At 44.8% G+C, this 21,612-nt stretch overlaps 1 long non-coding RNA gene across 2 annotated transcripts in view; it reads left to right on the plus strand.

The window, feature by feature from the left end:
• Nucleotides 1-3,912: 3,912 nt before the first annotated feature.
• LOC148139457 (uncharacterized) overlaps nt 3,913-21,612 on the plus strand; it is a 55,910-nt gene continuing 38,210 nt past the window's right edge. Inside the window, exons 1-4 of one of the 2 annotated variants that reach the window (XR_015753621.1) lie at nt 3,915-3,994; nt 6,093-6,181; nt 6,957-7,043; nt 10,320-10,424. This is a non-coding gene — a long non-coding RNA (uncharacterized LOC148139457). Of the gene's footprint in view, nt 3,995-6,092; nt 6,182-6,956; nt 7,044-10,319; nt 10,425-21,612 lie in introns of both variants that reach the window. The other variant, XR_015753620.1, reaches the window with a different exon arrangement.

Here is a 21,612-nt window from a genome sequence, read left to right on the forward strand (position 1 = left end):
AAGAATACAATGTGCTAAAGATCTCAGATGTTGTGAAAAGGAGTGAAAATGGGGTGTTTATGTACTGATTCAGGTAGCATTGATTCATCAATCACAGCTATACAGTCATGACTAGGAAGGCAATTCCCTCCATGAAGAAAGGAAATCTACTACAGAGCTCACACAAAGGGAATTCTTAACCTCAGTAATCTCTCCCATCACATTACCCAACATATCAGCTGAAGCAGGACACACTTCACATGCTCTCGCCTACGAAGGAACCCCGGGTGATTGATGTCAGCACCGCGCCAATGGAAGGACGGTGGGCGGAGTTGGAGGACCTAGCGGGCGGTTGGTCCTCCAACCAATCAAAGTGAATGTAGGGCGGAGCTAAACTAAACCATGTGATCACCCTCGCGCGCGGCGCGCAGTCGCTGTCATGAATGCTCGGCAAGTTATGGAGAGAAAGGAAACGGTAAGGAAAGAAATAAACAGGGAAACGGGAGAAAAACTGTGTTGCTATTTTACAAACAAATTGTCTGCGTCGGAAAACACAAATTTGAACGTCCCAATCCCGTGTTTGCAGTAAATGAGGAATGGCCTCAGCGCGGCTGCAGGCCTGAGTGAGCGCCGCCATCTTTATTCGGGACAATGATTCACTGGACACGTGCACCGCCGCCATCTTTGTAGGGGGCAAGGTGCAGCCAGGCGCATGTGCAGCCTTTCTCAGTATAGAGTCATTGTGATCATAGCAGCCAATACTGCTCTGATTCACCTCTGGGCTCCCTCATGACCACTTTGTCAATATCTAGCTTCCTCAGTCTCGAACCATGGGTGTATTTTTGGTCTGTTTACGACTGTATTATTACTTTTATAGACCCTTTGTAAATTAGTTTTTCATTGCGGCCCCGCCCCTGACCATGTACTGCTCTGTTATCAGATTATTTTCTTGAATATTTTTGATAGTCAAGAATTCTTTTTTCCAACAAGCAAGTGTATTTTCCTTCCATTTCTGACTATCAAATTCTGCCCCATTTTCATTCCCTGTAATGCATTTTGCATTCCCTGAAACATCAACTGTGTTTCTCCTTCCACAGACAGCAGTGATTCATGCCAAAGCCCTGTTGCCTGGGGAGAGGGTGATGTTTGACTTACTTGTACTGCTGCAGTTTGTGTGGTGAAGGTGCTCTCACAGTGTGGTTGGGTATGTGGCATTATAGGTTATTTTCAGATCATCACTGTTGCTGAATGAATAATGTCCAAATCAACAACAGTTTGTATTTTTATTATCATGCTTATAATTTCACAAAAATACTATTGAGAACTTTAGACATAAGGCCAGAGATGGAGATATTAGGTCAGGTGACCAAAAGCATTGACAAAAGGCAGGTTTTGAGGAATGTCTTAAAGGTGGAAAGCAGACCTGTGAGGTTTTGGCTGCGAATTTCAGATCATGCTGCTTCAGCAACTGTAGAAATAGCCACACAGGTGAAGTAATGAGTTAACAAATGGTTAGGAGTCTCGAAGAAAATGGGTTGTCAAGGTCTCAAAGTGTGTGTGGGTCAGGGATCTAGGGATTATCACAGCCAGGAATTAAATCAAGTGTGAGAATTTTAAATTGAGAGACATTGGCCAGCTGCTGGCAGGTGAGACGAGATTGGGTTGGGGTATCTGGTCGGCATGGACAGGTTGAACCGAAGGGTCTGTTTCCTTGGTGTACATTTCTATAGCTGCATGCTGTTGATTATAATTAGGAGTCTTTTGATGAATCAACAAGCACTGATTAAGACTTTCTTGAGATTACAGGGAGGTTGAATGTGGGAAGCTGGCCCTGAGTGTGTTTGGAAAACGAAGTCTGGAGATAACACACGATGGATGAGAGTTTCAGTATATGAGCTGAGAGGAGGGTGGAATCAGCTAGAATTAGTGGTCTTGGAGTGGGACTGAGCTGTCACACTCACCTCACCTCTGGGATACAGCTGGTTGCCAGATTGTGAATCAGGGCGGTAACACAATCGGGAGCTGAGTGGCCCTGGTAGTGCCTAAAATGAGTGTCACTCAGCAGGCTGTTGCGGAGCAGCTGCTGCTTGGTAGCCCTGTTGATGACATCTTCCATCACTTTATAGCTGATCGAGTGTGGACTGATAGAGGGAAATTGGCTGGGTTGGATTCCCCAGTGTTTTTGTGTTGAACATCCCTGGGCAATGTTCCACATTGTTGGTAGATGCCAGTGCTGGAGTGGTACGTGGCTTGGTGGGTGGCAAGTCCTGGAGCACAAGCTATCAGTATTATTGCCAGAATGTTGGCAGGGCCCGTAGCCTTTACACTACTTAACCATTTCTTGATGTTATTCAAACTGAATCGAACTGGCTTAAAACTCACATCTGTGATGTTGGAAACCACTGGAGAAGGCTGAGATGGATCATCCCACTTTGCACTTCTGGCTGAAGATTGCTGCAAATGCTGTCTTCTTATCTGATGCATGAGTGTGTGAGACCCCTTCATCAGTAAAGGTGGGGATATCTGTGATGTTTCCTCCAGTGAGTTGTTTAATTGTCCATCACTGTTCACAACTGGGTGTGGCAGAACTGCAGAGTTCCGATCTGATCCATTGGATGTAGAATCACTTAGCTCTGTTGCTTGCTGCTGATGCTGTTTGATAGCTTCACCAGGTTGGCACTTCAGTTTTAAGTCTGCCTGATGCTGCTCATGGCATGCCCTCCTTTCCTGTCCATTGTGATGGGTGAGACCGGGATTTACAAACCCATGCGATTACTGATTGTTCTGGAGTACAGTTCTGCTGCTGTTGATGTCCCACAGTGCCTCAGAGATTCCCAGTTTGAGATCCTATATCTGTTCAAAGTCTGTCCCCATTAGAACGGTGATAGTGTCACTCAACACAATGGAGGTTTTTCTCAACTTTAAAGCAAGACTTTGTCTCCAAAGGAAATGTGTGATGGTCGCTCGTACTGATACTGTCATGGACAGATGTATCTGCAGCTGGTCAATTCATAACAATGAGATCAAGTATGTTTTTCCCTCTTGTTGGTTCCCTCACCACCCGCTGCAGACTCAGTTGAGCAGCTATGTCCTTTAGGACCTGGCCAGCTCAGTCAGTAATTCTGTTGCAGAGCTAGTCTCGATTGTGGACATTGAAATCCTGTACCCAGAGTACGTTTGACACCATTTTATTGCCTGAATGCTTCCTCCCAATGTTGTTCAACGTGAAGGAGAAGTGAGTCATCAGCCAGTACAGTACATGGTAATCAGCAGGAGCCATGAGGCATCCTGGTCTCCGGAGCCAATGCTGTGTACTCCTAGGGCAAATCCTCCCTGTCTGTACGCCACTGTGCCACCACCTCTGCCTGCTCTGCCCTGCCGGTGTGACAGGACATATCCAGAGATTTCAGGAGAAAGTGAAGACTGCAGATGCTGGAGATCAGAGTCAAGAGTCTGGTGCTGGAAAAGCAGAGCAGGTCAGGCTGATGAAGGGCTTAGGCTCCAAACGTCGATTCTCCTGCTCCTCGGATGCTGCCTGACTGTTGTGTTTTTCCAGCACCACACTCTCGATATCTAGATATGGTGATGGTGGTGTCCGGTCAATGTTTGTAAGGGATGATTCCGTAAGTATGACTATGTCAGGCTGTTCCTTGACTAGTCTGTGAGACAGCTCTGCACATTATGGCATCAAAAACCATATGTTAGTGAGGAGGACGTTGCACCACTGAGAGGGCTAAATCTGTGGTTGTATTAAATGGTGCCTTGTTAGATGCCGAGTGGTCCATCCAGTTTCATTCCTGTGTTGAGACTTTGCAATGATTAATACAGTGAATAGCTGGCTGGGCCGCTGTCAGGTTGGCAGGATTTTTTTCGCCATTGATAATGGTTTCGTGGAGATCAGGAGACTCTTAATACGTTTTTTTTTCTTGAATTCAGATTCCACCATCTGCCAAGATGGGATTCGAACCAGGACTTCAGTCATTTGTTTTAATAATCTGGATAAAAGCTACATCAGGTTTGTTCACTCATTTTAAATATCACTAACCCTGGTTTTATTTCTTTGTAAAACACTGTCCGTCATCCTGTCTCCTCCATCCTCCCCTCCAACAACGAGTGAGGAGCACATGGAGTTTCTCTGTCACTAAGACTGAGATAATCCGATCTGCTGCTTCTCTCCGTCCCACGAGCCCACAGAGCCAAACTGCCTCACGTGGTGTTCCTGGTTTTTGTCCTAAACCTACATCTTTCTCCAGTCTCTTGTCAAGCCTTATCAGAGCTCACTTTGACCCTTTACCCTAATCTCGCTAAATTCATTTTCCAACTCTCTTTCCTCCGCTGCCACCTCATCACCCCCCCTCGCCAATTCATAGATATTGTTCCTTGTTCTGTCTGTTGGTCTTTTCTGGTTATGTCCTTCTCTCCCATTCTGTGAAAAACTAATATTTGACCTCACCGTTGTTGGAAAATCCTGCTCCATCTCCACTCTCCCTTTCCTTTCTGAATTCCTTGCATTTGGTGTCCCTCAACGATCTATCCTTGGTCTCTCCTGTATCTCACGTACATACTGCCAGGAGGTGATGTCGTCCAAAAACACTGTTAGGTTTGACATGTACACTGATGATGCCCAGCTCTCCCTCCCCATCATCCCTCTCCATTACTCCACTGTTACTCAGTTACCAAACTGCTTACCACATTGCCACTACTCGATTAGCTGCAATTTCCTCCAATGAAACATTGTCACGGTTAAACCCATTGCCTTACCTTTACTTTTCTGCTGAGCCCCTCCCTCCCACTGGGAACTCTCTGAGGCAGAACAACACTCTTCACAATATTGCTGTTATATCTGACCCCAAGGTGACCTTCTGATCAGACATCCACACAATCACAACACCAGGAATTCCAATCTCTTAAACGTTGCTTTTCTCCACCTCACCCCAGCTCCATTGCTACTGAAACCCCTTACCCGCATCTGTGTCACCTTAAGCCTGAATCCAAAACAGAACCCTTGATTCCGTGACTCAGAATCTGGTTTCAGACTCCCCTCTCAGTATTTACCCTCAGACACATCCTCTCAGTATTTATCCTGTCAAACCCCTGAAGAATCCCATCTGTCTCAATGAGACCACCTCTCTTTCTCCAAAATCCAGTGAGTAGAGTCCCAATCTTTTCAGCCTTTATTTAAAAGATAATCCCTCCAAACCAGGGATCATCTCATTGAATCTTCCCTGAAATTCCTCCAATAAAGTGACACATTTCCTTATCTAAAGGGACCACAACTGCTCTCATTACTGCAGATATGGTGGTCTCACCAGCAGTTCCACACGTTACTCTCGGGTATATACTCCAAACTCTTATACTGAAAACCTTTGAAACAAAACATTCGATTCCCCTTCCTGATTCCCTGTTGTAACTGTGTGGTAGCTTTCTGTGTTTCCTGAACAATTTACCCTGGTCCCTTTGTTGTGCAGCTTTCTATAGTTTCCACCATTTAAATAATACTTTGTTCTTTTATTATCTTCTCCAAAATGACCAACTTCCCATTTTCCCAAGTTACACCCCGTCTGGCAACTTGTTGCCCCCTTCTCCTATGCATCTTTCTTTTCATAATCCTCTTAGACCTTTACAGTTATGCCTTTTCTAGGAGATATCCCCCCCCCTTCCCATTCTTCTAAACATTTACTGGGAGCACTGGGCAGTGGGAAGCAGACAGAGTTGCTATCTTTATAGGGATACGCTTTGGAGTTATTGAGAGGATCTTCCTCCCCATTGGTCAGGAATGGAGACAACTTGCCCATCGTTAGGCATTAGCCTTTCACACCCATGTCTTATTGATGAGGCAGAGCGACAGCACGGAATGAAAGAAAAGAAAGTAATTCTTGTTCCCCATATCTCACTGACGCTTGGATCATTTTCTCCAATGTGTCAAAGAACTGCTGTGTTCAGTCACATGAGATCTCAAGTTGCAATTTCCCAGAAACCCACAGATTTCCCCCTGAGTTGACTGCTGATGTCCTCAAGGGTAATATGTACAGTCATCCTGGGCCACAAGGAGGGGATGGTGTGGGTTTCTAACTTGAACTAAGAGTGACAGATTTTATAAACTTGTATTACAGGATATTACAGGTGGACATTCAGATGGTAATCTCAGTAAATGTTCTGCTAAACTCTGATTGAATTACTCAGTATATCAGGACCTGTGTGTGTGAGTATTGTGTTCCAGATCAATCCAATTTGCTGCTTAAAAATTCTCCTTTGAATCATCGCATTCTCGCAAAAGGTCTCCCCAAACCTTCAATGTTTCATGTAATCCTTTTATAATGACCTGATGAGTGTAAGGTTTATTATTCGAATGTGTAATTTTTGTATAATGATGTCTCGGAGAGGGAGCAGAATATTCTTAAAGGGGAGAATAACCATTTTGAGGGGAGGCTGTTGTTTATTGGTATCAATGACATAGGAATAGAAGAGTTTGCATTGTTGGATCATTGGAATCTCTTGTGGGGTAGAATTGACCTCCATCAGAAGGATGGATTGTACTGGTACTGGAAGGGAACAGTTGCCAGTGTTATTCAGGAGGCATTAAACCAGTGAAGGAATGTGGGTAAACCCAGAGAGAGAATGAGGGAAGAGTTCATGATGGAGAGGACCAGCAGCTTAATGTTCCAGTGTTTAGATGCTATAGCAAAGATAGAAAGGGGGCAACAGAGCAGGGGGAGTGGTATTTTTGATTAGGGATAACATTACAGCTGGGCTTCAAGAGAGTATTCCTGGGAGTACATCCAGGCAGGTTATACAAGTGGAACTGAGAAATAAGAAAGGGATGATCTCCTTATTGGGATGGTACTATTAACCCCCCCCCCCCCCACTTCCCCAATAGTCAGCAGGGAGTTGAGAAGCAAATTTACTAAGAGATGACTTCTCTGTAAGAATAGTATGGTTGTGTACAAGACTTGACCTTCTTTGTTATTCATTCACAGGATGAGGGTGTCACTGGCTGGGCCCAAAGGGCAGTAAAGAGTCAACTACATTGCTGTGGGTCTGGAGTCACATGTAGGCCAAACCAGGTAAGGATGGCAGATTCCTTCCCTGAAGGATATTAGCGAATCTGATGAGGTTTTTTTTCGCAGTAATCAACAATGGATTCATGGTCTTTAATAGATTCTTAATTCCAAATTTTTATTGAATTCACATTCCACTCTCTGCCGTGACAGGATCCAAACCCTGGGCCCCAGAACGTTATCTGGGTGTCTGGATTATCCATCTAGTGATAATCTCACGAGGCCATTTGGCAGGGTGAGTGACTGAGGTATCTGTAGGGCAGCACATGAGCACCAAAGATCCCATGGTCTCTGCGGAAGATAGAAAGGGCTGGGGAGGGAGATATATCCCTGGTGGTGGAGTCTGACTGTAGGTAGCGGACATAGCAGAGATTAATGGCAATTGGTGGGTGGCAGGTGAGGACCGGGGGATTATATTCTTCTTGTGGTTGGAGGAGTGGGGGGAAGGCGGAGGTACAGGAAGTGGAGGATATGCGTTGGAGTGCATTGTTGATCAAGTGGGAGGGAAATCCGGTCCTTGAAAGAGGAAACCTTTCTTGGATGTCCTGGAGTGGAATTGCTTCTGCTGGGCGCAGATATGGCAGAGGCTGAGGAATTGGGAGTACAGGATCACGTTTTTACAGGAATATACTCGAGGGTAATCAGGAGAGCAAAAAGGGGACTTGAAATATCTCTAGGAAATAGTTTTTAAGGAGAATCCAAAGAGATTCTACAAATACATTAAGGATAAAATAATAACCAGACGGAGAATAGGAATTCTTAAAGATCAACAAGGCCATCTATGGAACAACAGGAGGTGGGAGAAATACTATGCTATTCTATTCTAGAGAGTTTGGAGAAATAAATAGTGATAACTTGAAAAGTGTCTAGATTACAGAGGAGGAAGTAGTGGATGTCTTAAACAGTAGCAAGGTGGATAAATCCCTGGGACCTGATCAGGTGTATCCCAGAAATTTGTGGAAAGCTAGGAAGGTGATGGCAGTGCCCCTCCCTGAGGTATTTATATCATTGTTTGTGACAGGTCAGGTGCTGGAAGATGGGTGCCATTATTTTAAAAAGGTGGTAAGGAAAGGCCAGGGAACAAGAGAACAGTCAACCTAACGTCAGTGGTAGGTAAGTTGTTGGAAGGGATTCTGAGGGATAGGATTTACATGTATTTGGAAAGACAAGGATTGATTAGGGATAGTTAACGTGGCTTTGTGTGTGGGAAATTCTCTCTCTCTAACTTGATTGAGTTTTTTTGAAGATGTGACAAAGATGACTGATGGATTTTGGAAAGGCAAATCAGAGCAGGACTTGTACACTTAATGGTAAAGTCCTTGGGAATGTTGCTGAACATAGAGACCATGGAGTGCAGGTTCATTGTTCCTTGAAAGTAGAGTCGCAGGTAGGCAGACTAGTGAAGGTGGTGTTTGGTATGCTTATATTTATTGGTCAATGCATTGAGTACAGAAGCTGAGACGTCAAATTGTGGTTGGACAGGACATTGATTAAGCCATTTCAGGAATTCTGTTTTAAGTTCGAAATTCCCTGTTCTGGAAAGGATGTTGTGAATCTTGAAAGAGTTCAGACAAGATTTACAAAGACTTTGCCAGGGTTGGAGGATTTGGACTACAGGGAGAGGCTGAATAGGCCAGAGTTAATTTCCCTGGAGAGTCAAAGACTGGGAGGTGACTTCATGGAGATTTATAAAATCATGAAGCGCATGGATAAGGTGAACAGCCAGGGTCCTTTCCCCCCAGTTAGGTGGGATCAAAATAAGATCACATGGGATTAGGTTGAGAGGGCAAAGATTAAAAACGGATCTAAGGGGCAAAGTTTTCAAGCTGTGTGTGGTGTATGTGTGGAATGAGCTACCAGATGAAATAGTGGAAGCTGATACAGTTACAACATTTGAAAGGCATCCGATTGGGTACATGAAGAGGAAGAGTTTCCAATGATACGGACCAATAGCTGGCAAATGGGGCTCCATTTGTTGAGGATTCCTATTTGGCATGGACAAATTGGACCAAAGGTCTGATTCTGTGCTGTACATCTCTATGACACTAATAAATGAAAATAAGATGTGTTCCTCTTTTGTGGAGAGCTAGCAGAAGCACAGATAATTGTCCTTGGAGCTGAGAAGGTTAAGCAGTGATTTTTGACCAGGTGCAAATTTGTTTCTAGGATAGCTAATCTGCAGAGAGAGTGGAAATGTTAACAATGTCACAATTTTAGTAACTATTTTCAGGTAATTGGCAAATAATGTGAACATTATTTTATTCAGTAAGTTCTGAGTATCTGGAATTTTACTTTTTAAGGGAAGATTTGGGAGGCTATGGGCAAATGGGAAGGGAATTGGGACAGATTTGCAGCATCTCCAGAGGGAGAGGGTACATCCCAAATGGGCTGAATAGCCCCAGCCCCTGTGCTCTGTGATACTGCCCCATTGACTGTGAATGATGTCGCTCATCCCAGGGCAGAGAGAGGCAGAATCCCACCACTCACCTCACAATGGGCCCCGATGATTGATGTCAGCGCAGGCCAATAGGAGGCAGAGGGCAGTACTGGAGGACCAGGCCGTACCAGTTTGTCTTCCAACCAATCAGAGTGAATGAGGGCATCCTCAAGGCTGGAACTAAAGAAAGGCACATATCGCAGAGATTTGAGAAACTGGAGGACATGAGATAGGGAGCGTTCTGTGGCTGGTGAGGAATTATATAAATAAGGAAGAGTTGTGAGGCTGGATGAGGTGACAGTGATCAGGAGAGTTGAGGATGGAGGAATTTAGAGTTAGTGAGGATTAGAGTCATAATGTTATACAGCAAGGAAACAGGCCCTGTGGTCCAACCAGTCTATGCCAACCATAATTCCAAACTGAATTAATTGTACGTGCCTCCGCTTGGTCCACATCCATCCAAATATTTCCTATTTATGTACTTATCTGAATGTCTTTTAAATATTGTAATTGTATTCACAGCTACTCCTTCCTCTGGAAGTTCATTTCACACATATAAATTTTTTTTTAAAACCCTAATGTCTTTTCTCAAATCTTTCTCGTTTCTTCTCAAAATGAATGCACCCGAGATTTGAATCCCCCTCTCCCTCGTCCATTCACCTTATCTACACTCTTTCTGATTTTATAAACCTCTAATAAGGTCACCCCTCAACTTCCTGCACTCCAGTGAAAAAATTCCCAGCCTATCCAGCCTCTCCTGAGAACACAATCCCTCCATTCATGGCAACATGCAGGTAAATCTCTCCTGAACCTGCTCCAATTTAATAATATCCTTCCTATAACAGCACAACCAGAACTGGACAGAGTATTCCAGAAGAGGCCTTTCCAACGTCCTGTACATCCTCAACATAACGTCCCAACTCCTGTACTCAAAGGTCTGAACAATGAAGGTAAGTGTGCTAAGCATCATAACCACCTATGTGGTTATGTGTCTACATGTGACACAAACGTCAAAGACGTGAAGTCCTCGGTTTCTTTGTTCCCATATCACTACTCAAGGCCCTACTTTTATTGAGTGTAAGTCCTACCCTCGTTTGTTTTGTCAGGATGTTATATTTTGCATTTATTCCAATCCAAAAAATTTTTGAGTATAAAGGCAGTAGGAGTATAATTAAGAGGGAAATCAGGAGGCAAAAAAGGGACATGAGATAGCTTTGGCGAATAGGGTTAAGGATAATCCGAAGGGCTTTTGTAAATAAATGAGGAACAAAAGGCTAACTAGGGAGAAAATAGAGACCCTCAAAGATCAGCAAGGCAGCCATTGTGTGGAGCTGCAGGCAATGGGCGAGATAGGGAAACAAGTATTTTGCATCAGTGTTTACTGTGAAGAAGTACATGGGAGATATAGAATGTGGGGAAATAAATGGTGACATCTTGGAAATTGTCCATATTACAGAGGAGGAGGAGGTGCTCATTGAGTGGCTAAGGAGCTGGTGCAGGGGAAAAGGATTCACGTTTTTTGGATCACTGTGATCTCCTCTGGAGTAGAGTTGACCTGCATAAGAAGGATGGATTGTACCTGAATTGGAAGGTGTCTAATGTCTAGGCAGGGAGACTTGCTGGTGATACTCAGGAGGCATTAAACCAGTGAGGGAGTGGGTGTAAACCCAAGAAGATAGTGAGGAAAGAGATATGTCTGAGGCTGGTACAGTTCAGAAGTCAAATAGTCAAGGCAGGCAAGGGCAAGGCACAGAATGAAGTCGGACTGAGCAGTTGCACTGCATTTACTTCAATAGAAGAGGCCTGACAGGGAAGGCAGAGGAGCTCAGGGTATGGTTTTGAACATGGCACTGGGATATTATAGCAATTACAGAGGCATCACTCAGGGATGGATAGGACTGGCAGCTTAATGTTCCAGGGTATAGATGCTATAGGAAGAATAGGAAGGGAGACAAGAGAGGAGGGGGAGAGGCATTTTTGATTCGGGATAGCATTATGTTTTTGCTTAGGGAGGATATTCCTGGGAGTACGCCCAGTGAAGTTATTTAGGTGGAACTGGGAAATAAGAAAGGGATAATCACCTTATTGGGGTTTTCTGCATGGATTTCGTCCGGGTGCTCTGGTTTCCTCCCACAGTCCAAAGATGTGCAGGTTGGGTGGATTGTCCAGGCTGATTTGCCCATAATGTTCAGGGATGTGTAGGTTGGCTGGCCCTGGGAAATGCAATGTTACAGGGGGAGGTTAGGAGGCTCTCCAGGTCAGTATCAATGTGATGGGCTGAATGACCTGCTTCCACACTGTTGGGGGTCTCTGATAATTCTAATAATTTTAAAATAGTTACAGAAAATAATATACCAGATCTAAAAGTTAAGGTTCTGAATTGGACAAAGGCCAATTTTGATGGCACAAGGCAAGAACTTTCATCTGGACCCTCAAGCCTGCTCTACCATTCAATAAGATCAGGGCTGAGCTTCTCATGGCCTCCGCTCCACTTTCCTGATCTCTCACCATAACCCTTAATTCTTTTCCTTTCACAAATCTACCTTTTGCCTAAAGGCATTCAAGTTGATAACGTCAAATGCTGCACTCGGCAGGGAATTCCACAGATTCACAACCCTTCAGCTGAAGAAGCTCCTCCTGAACTCAGTCATAAATCTGCTCCCCCTTATTTGAGGTAATGCTCTGTAGTTTGACCCGCCCCCTGTGGAAATAGCCTCCCTGCTTCTGTCTTGTCTACTCCCTTCCTAATTTTATTGTTTCCTATCCAACCTCCCATTTTTCTAAAGTACAATGACTATAGAACCAGTTTTCTCAATCTCTCCACATACACCTACCCTCAACTCCTGACTCAAACTACTGAAACTCCTCTGTACTCCCTCCAGTGCCAGTACATCTTCCTGAAGTAAGGAGACCAAACCTGTACACAGTACTCCAGGTGTGGCCTCCCCAGCACCCTGTACAGCTGCAGCATAACCATCCCTCTGGTAAGGAAGGACAATATTCCCTTCACTGCCTTAATTACCTGCTGCACCTGCAAACCAACTTCCTGTGATTCATGCACAAGGACACCCAGCTCCCTCTGTACAGCAGCATGGTGCACGTTTTCACCATTTCATCATCCAGTTTGCTGTTAGTCCGACCAAAATGGATGACCTCACATATCCCACCATCTCTTTTATCCCTGGGATGCATTCCATCAGAGCCAGGAGACCCATGTATCTTTCGGCTGTTACTTTTCCCAACATTACATCTTTACTGAGAATGATTGCTTCTGTATCCTCATCTGCCATTGCCTCCATAGGTCTGCGACAATGAGAGTATATAGACAGTAAGTTCCTGTTAAGGCCAAGGCTGGTCGGTGGAAAGAGTGCTGCCTGACGAAAGAAATTGAGGGCCTGGTCGAGAAAATGAAGGAGGGATATGGCAGGTACAGACAGCTGTGTTTGTGTGAATCCCTAGAGGAGTGTAGGCGCAGTAGGAGTATACTCGAGGTAAACCAAGAGGGCAAAAAGGGGACATGAGATAGCTTTAGGAAATAGGTTTAAGGAGAATCGAAGGTGATTGTACAAATACACTAAGGACAAACGAGTAACCAGGCAGAGAATAGGTACCCACAAAAATCATCAAGGCTGTCTGTGGAACCGCAGGAGGTGAGAGCGATTCTGTATGAGCGGAGAGGTTTTAAAAACAAAATGTGCACGTCAGAAAACACAAATTTGAACGTCCCAGTCTCGTGTTTTCAGTAAACGGGGAATTGCCTCAGTGTGGCTGCAGGCATGAGTGACCGCCGCCATCTTTATTTGGGGCAAGAATTCACTGGACACGTGCGGAGCCGCCAGCTTTGTAGGGGGCAAGGTGCAGCCAGGTGCATGTGCAGCCTTTCTCTGGTACAGAGTCATTGGGCAGGATCTACACAGAGCACATTCAAACTCAGAGAAATGGATGTTTGTTTCTGGATTTGTTTCGCCGTTCATTTAAATGATTTGGTATCGTAAATGAGTTTGCAGGTCATACAAAATTGGAGGTATTGTGGATAATGAAGAAGGTTACCTCAGATTACAATGAGATATTGATCAGATGGGGTTTAATTTAGATAAATATGAGGTGCTGCAGTTTGGAAAAGCAAATCAGGGCAGGACTTGTACACTGAATGGCAAGGCCCTGGAGACGTTTGCGGAACAAAGAGACCTTGGATTGCAGGTTCATAGTCCTTGCAAGTCCAGTTGCAGGTAGATAGGATGCTGAAGAAGGTGTTCAGTGTATTTTCCTTTATTGGTTCGAGCATTGAGTATAGGATGTGGGAAGTCATGTTGCTGTACAGGACATTCGTTAGGCCACTTTTGGAATATTGTGTGCAGTTCTGGCCTGCCTCCTATCAGAAGTGTGCTGTGAAACATGAAAGGTTTCAAAAAAGACTTACAAGGATGTTGTTCGGGTTGGAGGATTTGAGCTGTAGGGTGAGGCATAAAAGGCTGGGGCTGTTTTCCCTGGAGTGCCATAGGCTGAGTGGTGATGTTATGGAGGTTTATACAATCATGAGGGGCATGAATAGAGTAAATGAACAAGGTGTTTTCCCTGGAGTAGGAGTGTCTAGAAGTAGAGGGCATTGCTTTAGGGTGAACGGATAAAATTTCAAAGGGACCTAAAGGACAACTCTTTCATGCAGTGGGTGGAATGAATGCCAGAGGAAGTGGTGGAGGCTAGTACAATTAAAACATGTTAAAGGCATCTAAATAGACACATGATATGATTAGGAAGCATTTACAGGGATATGGGCCAAGTGCTGGCAAATGGGAATAGATTAGGTTTGGATACCTGGTTGGCGTGGATGAGTTAGACCGAAGGGTCTGTGTCGGTGCTATACATCTCTATGTGGGATCATAACAGCTTATACTGCTCTGCTTCATCTCTGGGCTCCCTCATGACCACTTTATCAATATCCAGCTTCCTCAGTCTCAAACAATGGGTGTATATTTGGTCTGTTTAGTATTTTACTATTACTTTTACAGACATTTTTGTAAGTTAATTTTTCACTGCCGCCCAGCCCCTGACCATGTGCTGCTTATTAATATTTTTCTGGAAAATCTTTGACAATCGAGAATTCTTTTTTTCCAATAAGCAAATGCATTTTCCTTCCATTTCTGACTATCAAATTCTGCACCATTTTCATTCCCTGTAATCCGTTTTGCACTCCCTGAAACATCGACTGTGTTTCTCCTTCCAGTGATTAATGCCAAAGCCCTGTTGCCTGGGGAGAGGGTGATGTTTGACTTTCTTGTACAGCTGCAGTTTGTGTGGTGAAGGTGCTCCGACAATGTGGTTGGGTAAGAGACATTACAGAGTATTCATTACAGCAACAGTGATGATTTGAAGGTAATGTCCAAATCAAGAACAGTTTGTAGTTTTATTATCCTGCTTATAATTTCACAAAAATTTAGTGGGAACTTTAGGCATAAGGTCAGAGACTGATGATGTTAGGTCAGGTGACCAAAAGCATTGCCAAATAAGCAGACTTTGAGGAATGTCTTAAAGGAGGAAAACAGACCTGTGAGGTTTTGGCTGCGAATTTCAGAAAATGTTGCTTTGGCAACTGTAAAAGCAGCCACACAGGTGAAATAATGAATGAACAGATCATTGGGTGTTTCGAACACAATGGGTTGTCGAGGTCTTCAAGGATGTGTGATGCGGCGAGCTAGGGATGATCACAACCAGGAATTAAATCAAGAATGAGAATATTAAATTGAGGAATGTGGGCCAGATGCTGGCAGATGAGACTACATTGGGTTGGAATATCTGGTCGGCATGGACGGGTTGGACTGAAGGGTCTGTTTCCATGCTGTATATCTCTGTGGCTCTATGTTGTTGATTATGAATGGGAGCCTTTTGATGGATCAACATGTTTTGGTACAAGGGAGTACTTGGGCAGCAGAGATTTAGTTTTTCTTGAGATTACAGGGAGGTTGAATGTGGGAAGCTGGAGGGAGTGTGTTTGGATAATGAATTCTGGAGATAACACAAGGTGGATGAGAGTACATGAGCTGAGACAAGGGTAGAATCAGCTAGAAATAGTGATCTTAGAGTGGGACTGGGCTGTCACTCTCACCTTACCTCTGGAATTCAGTTGGTTGCCAGGTTGTGAATCAGGGCGGTAATACAATCGGGAGCTGAGTGGCCCTGGTGGAGCCTAAAGTGAGTGTCACTCAGTTGGCTGTTGCTGAGCAGCTGCTGCTTGATAGCCCTGTTGATGACATCTTCCATCACTTTACTGCTGATCGAATGTGGACTGATAGAGGGAAATTGGCTGGGTTGGATTGCCCTGTGTTGAACATGCCTGGGCAATGTTCTACATTGTCGGTAGATGCCAGTGCTGGAGTGGTACTTGGCTCGGTTGGTGGCAAGTTCTGGAGCACAAGCCATCAGTATTATTGCCAGAATATTGACAGGGCCCGTAGCCTTTGCACTATTTAACCATTTCTTGATGTTATTCAAACTCAACTGAACTGGCATAAAACTCACATCTGTGATGTTGGAAACCACTGGAGAAGGCCGAGATGAATCATCCCACTTTGCACTTCTGGCTGCAGATTCCTGCAAATGCTGTCATCTTATCTGGTGCATGGGTATGTGAGGCTCCTCCATCAGTAAAGGTGGGGATTTCTGTGATGCTTTCTCCAGTGAGTTGTTTAATTGTCCATCACCGTTCACAACTGGGTGTGGCAGAACTGCAGAGCTCCGATCTGTTCCATTGGTTGTGGGATCACTTAGCTCTGTTGCTTGCTGCTGATGCTGTTTGAAATGCAGATGGTCCTGTTTGGTAGCTTCACCAGGTTGGCACTTCATTTTTAGGTCTGCCTGGTGCTGCTCATGGCATGCCCTCCTTTACTGTCCATTGTGATGGGTGAGACCGGGATTTGCAAACCCATGAGATTACAGATTGTGCTGGAGTACAGTTCTGCTACTGTTGATGTCCCACAGTGCCTCAGAGATACCCAGTTTGAGATCCTACATCTCTTCAAAGTCTGTCCCAATTAGAACGGTGATAGTGTTACTCAACACAATGGAGGTTTTACTCAACTTTAAGCCAATACTTGTGTCTCCAAAAGGAATGTGTGATGGTCACTCTTACTGAAACTGTCATGGCCAGATGTATCTGTAGCTGGTCAATTCATATCAATGAGATCAAGTATGTTTTTCTCTATTGTTGGTTCCCTCACCACCCGCTGCAGACTTAGATGAACAGCTATGTCCTTTAGGACCTGACCAGTTCAGTCAGTAATTCTGTTGCAGAGCTAGTCTCGATTGTGGACATTGAAATCCTGTACCCAGAGTACGTTTGACACCATTTTACTTCCTCAGTGCTTCCTTCAAATGTTGTTCAACATGAAGTAGAACTGATCCATCAGCCAAGGGAGGACGGTACGTGGCAATCCGCAGGAGCCATGAGATTTCCTGGTCTCCGGAGTCAATGCTGTGTACTCCCAGGGCAAATCCTCCCTGTCTGTACACCACTGTGCCACCACCTCTGCCTGGTCTGTCCTGCCGGTGGACAGGACATATCCAGAGATTTCAGGAGAAAGTGAAGACTGCAGATGCTGGAGATCAGAGTCAAGAGTCTGGTGCTGGAAAAGCACAGCAGGTCAGGCTGATGAAGGGCTTAGGCTCGAAACATCGATTCTCCTTCTCCTGATGCTGCCTGACCTTTTCCATCACCACAATTTCAATATCTTGGGATGGTAATGGTGGTGTCTGGTCATTGTCTGTAAGGGTTGATTTCATGAGTATGAGTATGTTAGGCTGTTCCTTGATTGGTCTGTGAGACAGCTCTGCACATTTTGGTACCAAAATTCAGATGTTCGTCTGGAAGACATTGCACCATCGAGAGGGCTGATTCTGTGGTTGTATTTTTTGGTGCCTTGTTAGATGCCGAGTGGTCCATCCAGTTTCATTCCTTTGTTGAAACTTTGCAGTGATTATTTCAGTGAGTAGCTTGCTGGGTCACTGTCAGGTTGGCAGGATGTTTTTCGCCATTGACAATGATTTCATGGAGTTCAGGAGATTCCTAATTCCAGTTATTTTTTCTTGAATTCAGATTCCACCATCTGCCAAGATGGGATTCGAACCAGGACTTCAGTCGTTTGTTTTAATATTTTGGATAAAATTTAAATACATTAGGTTTGTTCACTCACTTTAAATATCATTTACCCAGGTTTTGTTTCTTTGTAAACACTGTCCATCCTCCTGTCTCCTCCACTCTCCCCTCTAACAACAAGAGTTTGGAGCACATAGAGTTTCTCTGTCACTCAGACTGAGATAATCCGATCTGCTGCTTCCCTCCCTCCCACTAGCCCACTGAGTCAAACTGCTTCATGTGGTGTTCCCGGTTTTTGTCCAAACCTACATTTTTCTCCAATCTCATCTCATGTCAAGCCTTATCAGAGCTCATCTTGACCCTTTACCCTAATCTCACTAAACCATAGACTTTCCAACTCTCTTTTCTCCTCCTCCTCATCAGTCCCCCTCACCGATTCACAGACATTGTTTCTTGTTCTATCTTTTCTGGTTATGGTCCTTCTCACCCATTCTGTGAAAAATTGACATTTGACCTCACGGTTGTTGGAAAATGCTGCTCCATCTCCACTTTCCCTTTCCTTTCTGAATTCCTTGCATTTGGTGTCCCTAGTGGATCTATCCTTGGCCCCTCCTGTATCTCACCTACATACTGCCATGAGGTGACATTGTGCAAAAGTACCATGTTGGGTTTGACATGTACACTGACGATGCCCAGCTCTCCCTCCCCATCATCCCTCTCCATTACTCCACTGTTACTCAGTTATCAAACTGCTTACCACACTCCCACTACTCAATTAGGTGCAGTTTCCTCCAATAAAACATTGTAATGGTTAAACCCGTTGCCTAACAAGTTCCTTTCCCTTACTGCTGAGCGCCTCCCTCTCACTGGGAACTATGCAGCAGAACTAGACTCTTCACAATACTGCTGTTATATCTGACGTGAAGCTGACCTTCTGATTAGACATGTACACAATCCCAAACACCAGGAATTCCAATCTCTAAACCGTTGCTTATCTCCTCCTCATCCCGGCTCCATTGCTACTGAAACCCCTTACCCGTGTCTGTGTTGCCTTAAACTTGACGAACCCAAAGCAGAACCCTTGATTCTGTGACTGGCTCAGAATCTGGTTTCAGCCCCCCACCCCCCCACCCCCTCTCAGTATTTACCCTCAGACACATCAGTATTTATTCGGTCAAACCCCTGAAGAATCTGGTGGTGCAGTCTGATTGTAGCTGGTGGAAATGATAGAAGATGATGTGTTGTATCTGGGTGGAAGGTAAGGACTTGGTGGAGGTGGGGGGGAGGGGTTCTCTCCTTGTTGCAGTTGGAGATGTGGGTTTCAAAGGCAGAGGTGCAGGAAGTGGAGGAGATATATTGGATGGTATTGACCACATGGGAGGGATAATTGCAGTCCTCGAAATATGGGGCCATTTGGTATGTTCTGGCTTCACTGGGACACAGCACTAAGCATGAGATAGAGATGTTGGCCAGGGAACAGGCTCGTGTGTTTAAAGTGGCAGGCAGCCGGAAGCTCGGGGTCTGTTTTTGCAGCAGAACGTAGATCATCAGTTGTCATTTCGGCCACCTCCACTGAGATGCTGCCAGACACAGGTTCCTGTCCCCTCCATTAACAGCTATGCTCCCTCCCAGCCAGATCGTAATCCACTCATTTTTCTTTCCAAATGTTCCAGTCTCTCTTAGGGTTCTGTCCCTCCCTGTTATTTACACTTTAACCCCTATCTCCTGCAATACAAAGATCTGAAGGTTAGTTGAATTGGCCAAGCTAAATTTCCCATAATATTCAGGGATGTGTAGGTTCGGTTCATTAGTTAGGAGAAATATACAGTAGTAGGGTAGGGGAATGGGTCTGGGTGGGATACCCTTTGGAGGGACTCTATGGACATTTTGGGCCGAATACCTGTTTCCATGCTGTCAAGATTCTAATTTTCCCTGCTCCCATCGGATCCGAGGAAGGGCCACTGGACAGATTTCTGTTCCCAGATGCTGCCAGACCTGCTGAGCTTTCCCAGCACCTTCTGCTTGTTGTTCCTGATTGACATCATCCATACACCTTCTGGGTGTGATTCAGACAGGGGGAGGATCCCACCACTGACCTCACAATGGGGTCCAGCTGATTGATGGCAGCTTCGAGCCAATAGGAAAAGGTGGTGGGACTGGTGGACCAAGTGGAACCAGCTGGTCATCCAAACAATGGGAGTGAATGAGGGGCGTGGCCAGTGGGATGACACGTCACCAGTAACTCAGCCGATGCAGTGCCACGTGACTCGGCCATTGGTGAATGTGGGAGTCGCAAACAGGGAAGGGGAGAGTGGCCTTGGAGACAGGGAGATAATGAGTCACTTTAGAATGGGAAGTTTTAATTACACTCTATGCGGTTTGTAAGTCTGAATTAGAAACTCTTAATCCCGCGTTTGCAGCAGATGGGAAAATGGCTGCGGCCCTCAGGCGGTGAAAGGTCCTGGGATATGGCCGCCATTTTTATTGGGGGTAAGGTACAGTGAGGCGCATGTGCCTAGGATGGAGGGGGTGGGGCGTGCAACTTGAAGAGAGACATTTACACATCAAGCACATACCAAGAAAAAAAGTATGTCTTTAATTCTTCCTGTACTGACTGTGAGTTTTGTTTTGTGAATTCATTTCATAGGATATTAAATCAGAATATTTGAGGCTGGGATCTCAAAAGCAAGTTTTTACAGTCAATAGAGTCATCAGGATCTGAATATCATTGGCATTTAACTGTGGAAGGAGAAAGGTTTGTCTGTTCTGTTTGTGGGAAGATATCTCCAATATTTTTGTTAAGCAGAAAGATGTACAAATTCGTGGTTGGATCACCCTATGGGTGTGTGCTCTGTTCTGTGCGCTGCAGCTGAGGAAGGAGATATTGGCCTGAGAGGGAGCACAGATTTATCCAATTTATACCTCGTCTCTTTGTAAGAACTCTCAGATTTAGACCCAACCACCCACTTCATGATGCTAACATGTAAACTTCATGTTTTCAATTACCTGCAAACTTCCCATTAAAAATCCTTTTGGACTCAAATTCCAGTACCTTTTCAGGTGGAATGTTCCAGCTTCTGACAACTGTCTGTTCATTCAGAAACTGCTGACGTCCATGTTGACTCTGGGGTTACAAAGGGCTGAATTGAAAGATGAGGTGCTGTTCCTGAGCTCCCATTGAGATGCATTGGAACAGTACAGGAGGCTGAGGGCAATGTAGGTATGAGCAGACAATGAAGATGACAGGGCTGCAACTGTGAGGGCTGCTTGGCTCAATGAGAGTGTTCTGGAGTTGGGTGTAAACAGACTGATGTGAGACAGGGAGAAGGTGAAGCTGAAACTCAGTTTTAGTTCAGGCTGTTCAGATATTTACATGATCCCAATGTGAACAGCCAGTTCATAAGTGATACCTGCGGAATATTTGTTAACAGTTTTTAAAGTATTTTGCCTGAGGGCAGTTGAGAGTTAACCACATTGCTGTGGGTCTGGAGTCACATGTTGGCCAGACCAGGTGAGGATGACCGTTTCCTTCCCGACAGGACATTAGTGAACCAGGTGGGTTTCTAACAATCGACAATAGTTTCATGGTCATCATTCACCTTTTCATTCTAGATTGTATTCAATTCCGATGCCACCATCAGCCATGTTGGGATTCTATCCCTAATCCTCGGAACACTGTACAGATCACTCATCTGGCAGGAATACTATTAAGCCATTGCCTCCCTCTTAGCAATGTTTAAAAGAAAGTTCCATCATTCTCGGTGTACAATGTGAGATAAAATACTGCAACGTCCATGTGTCAGCCTCTCCGAAAGGTCAATCAACAGAAATTTGTTTGGGGCCAAATATTTCACTTTTTTTGGGGGGTTTATTAAACAAAAATGAATCCAAATAAAAATCTTATGCCACAGACATGTAATTTCTGAAGCCGGAGGGGGATTACAGAGACAGGGAGGGTTGTGGGCCCAGAGGGGGATGGTTGTCCAAACATCACTGTGGTGTACATGGACTGCAGCATTTCAGGGAGGCGGTTAACCACCACTTTCTCC

The sequence above is a fragment of the Chiloscyllium plagiosum genome, unplaced genomic scaffold (genome assembly GCF_037043375.1).
Source record: "Chiloscyllium plagiosum isolate Xiang-an unplaced genomic scaffold, Cpla_swu_hap1 HiC_scaffold_38, whole genome shotgun sequence".
NCBI lineage: Eukaryota > Metazoa > Chordata > Chondrichthyes > Orectolobiformes > Hemiscylliidae > Chiloscyllium > Chiloscyllium plagiosum.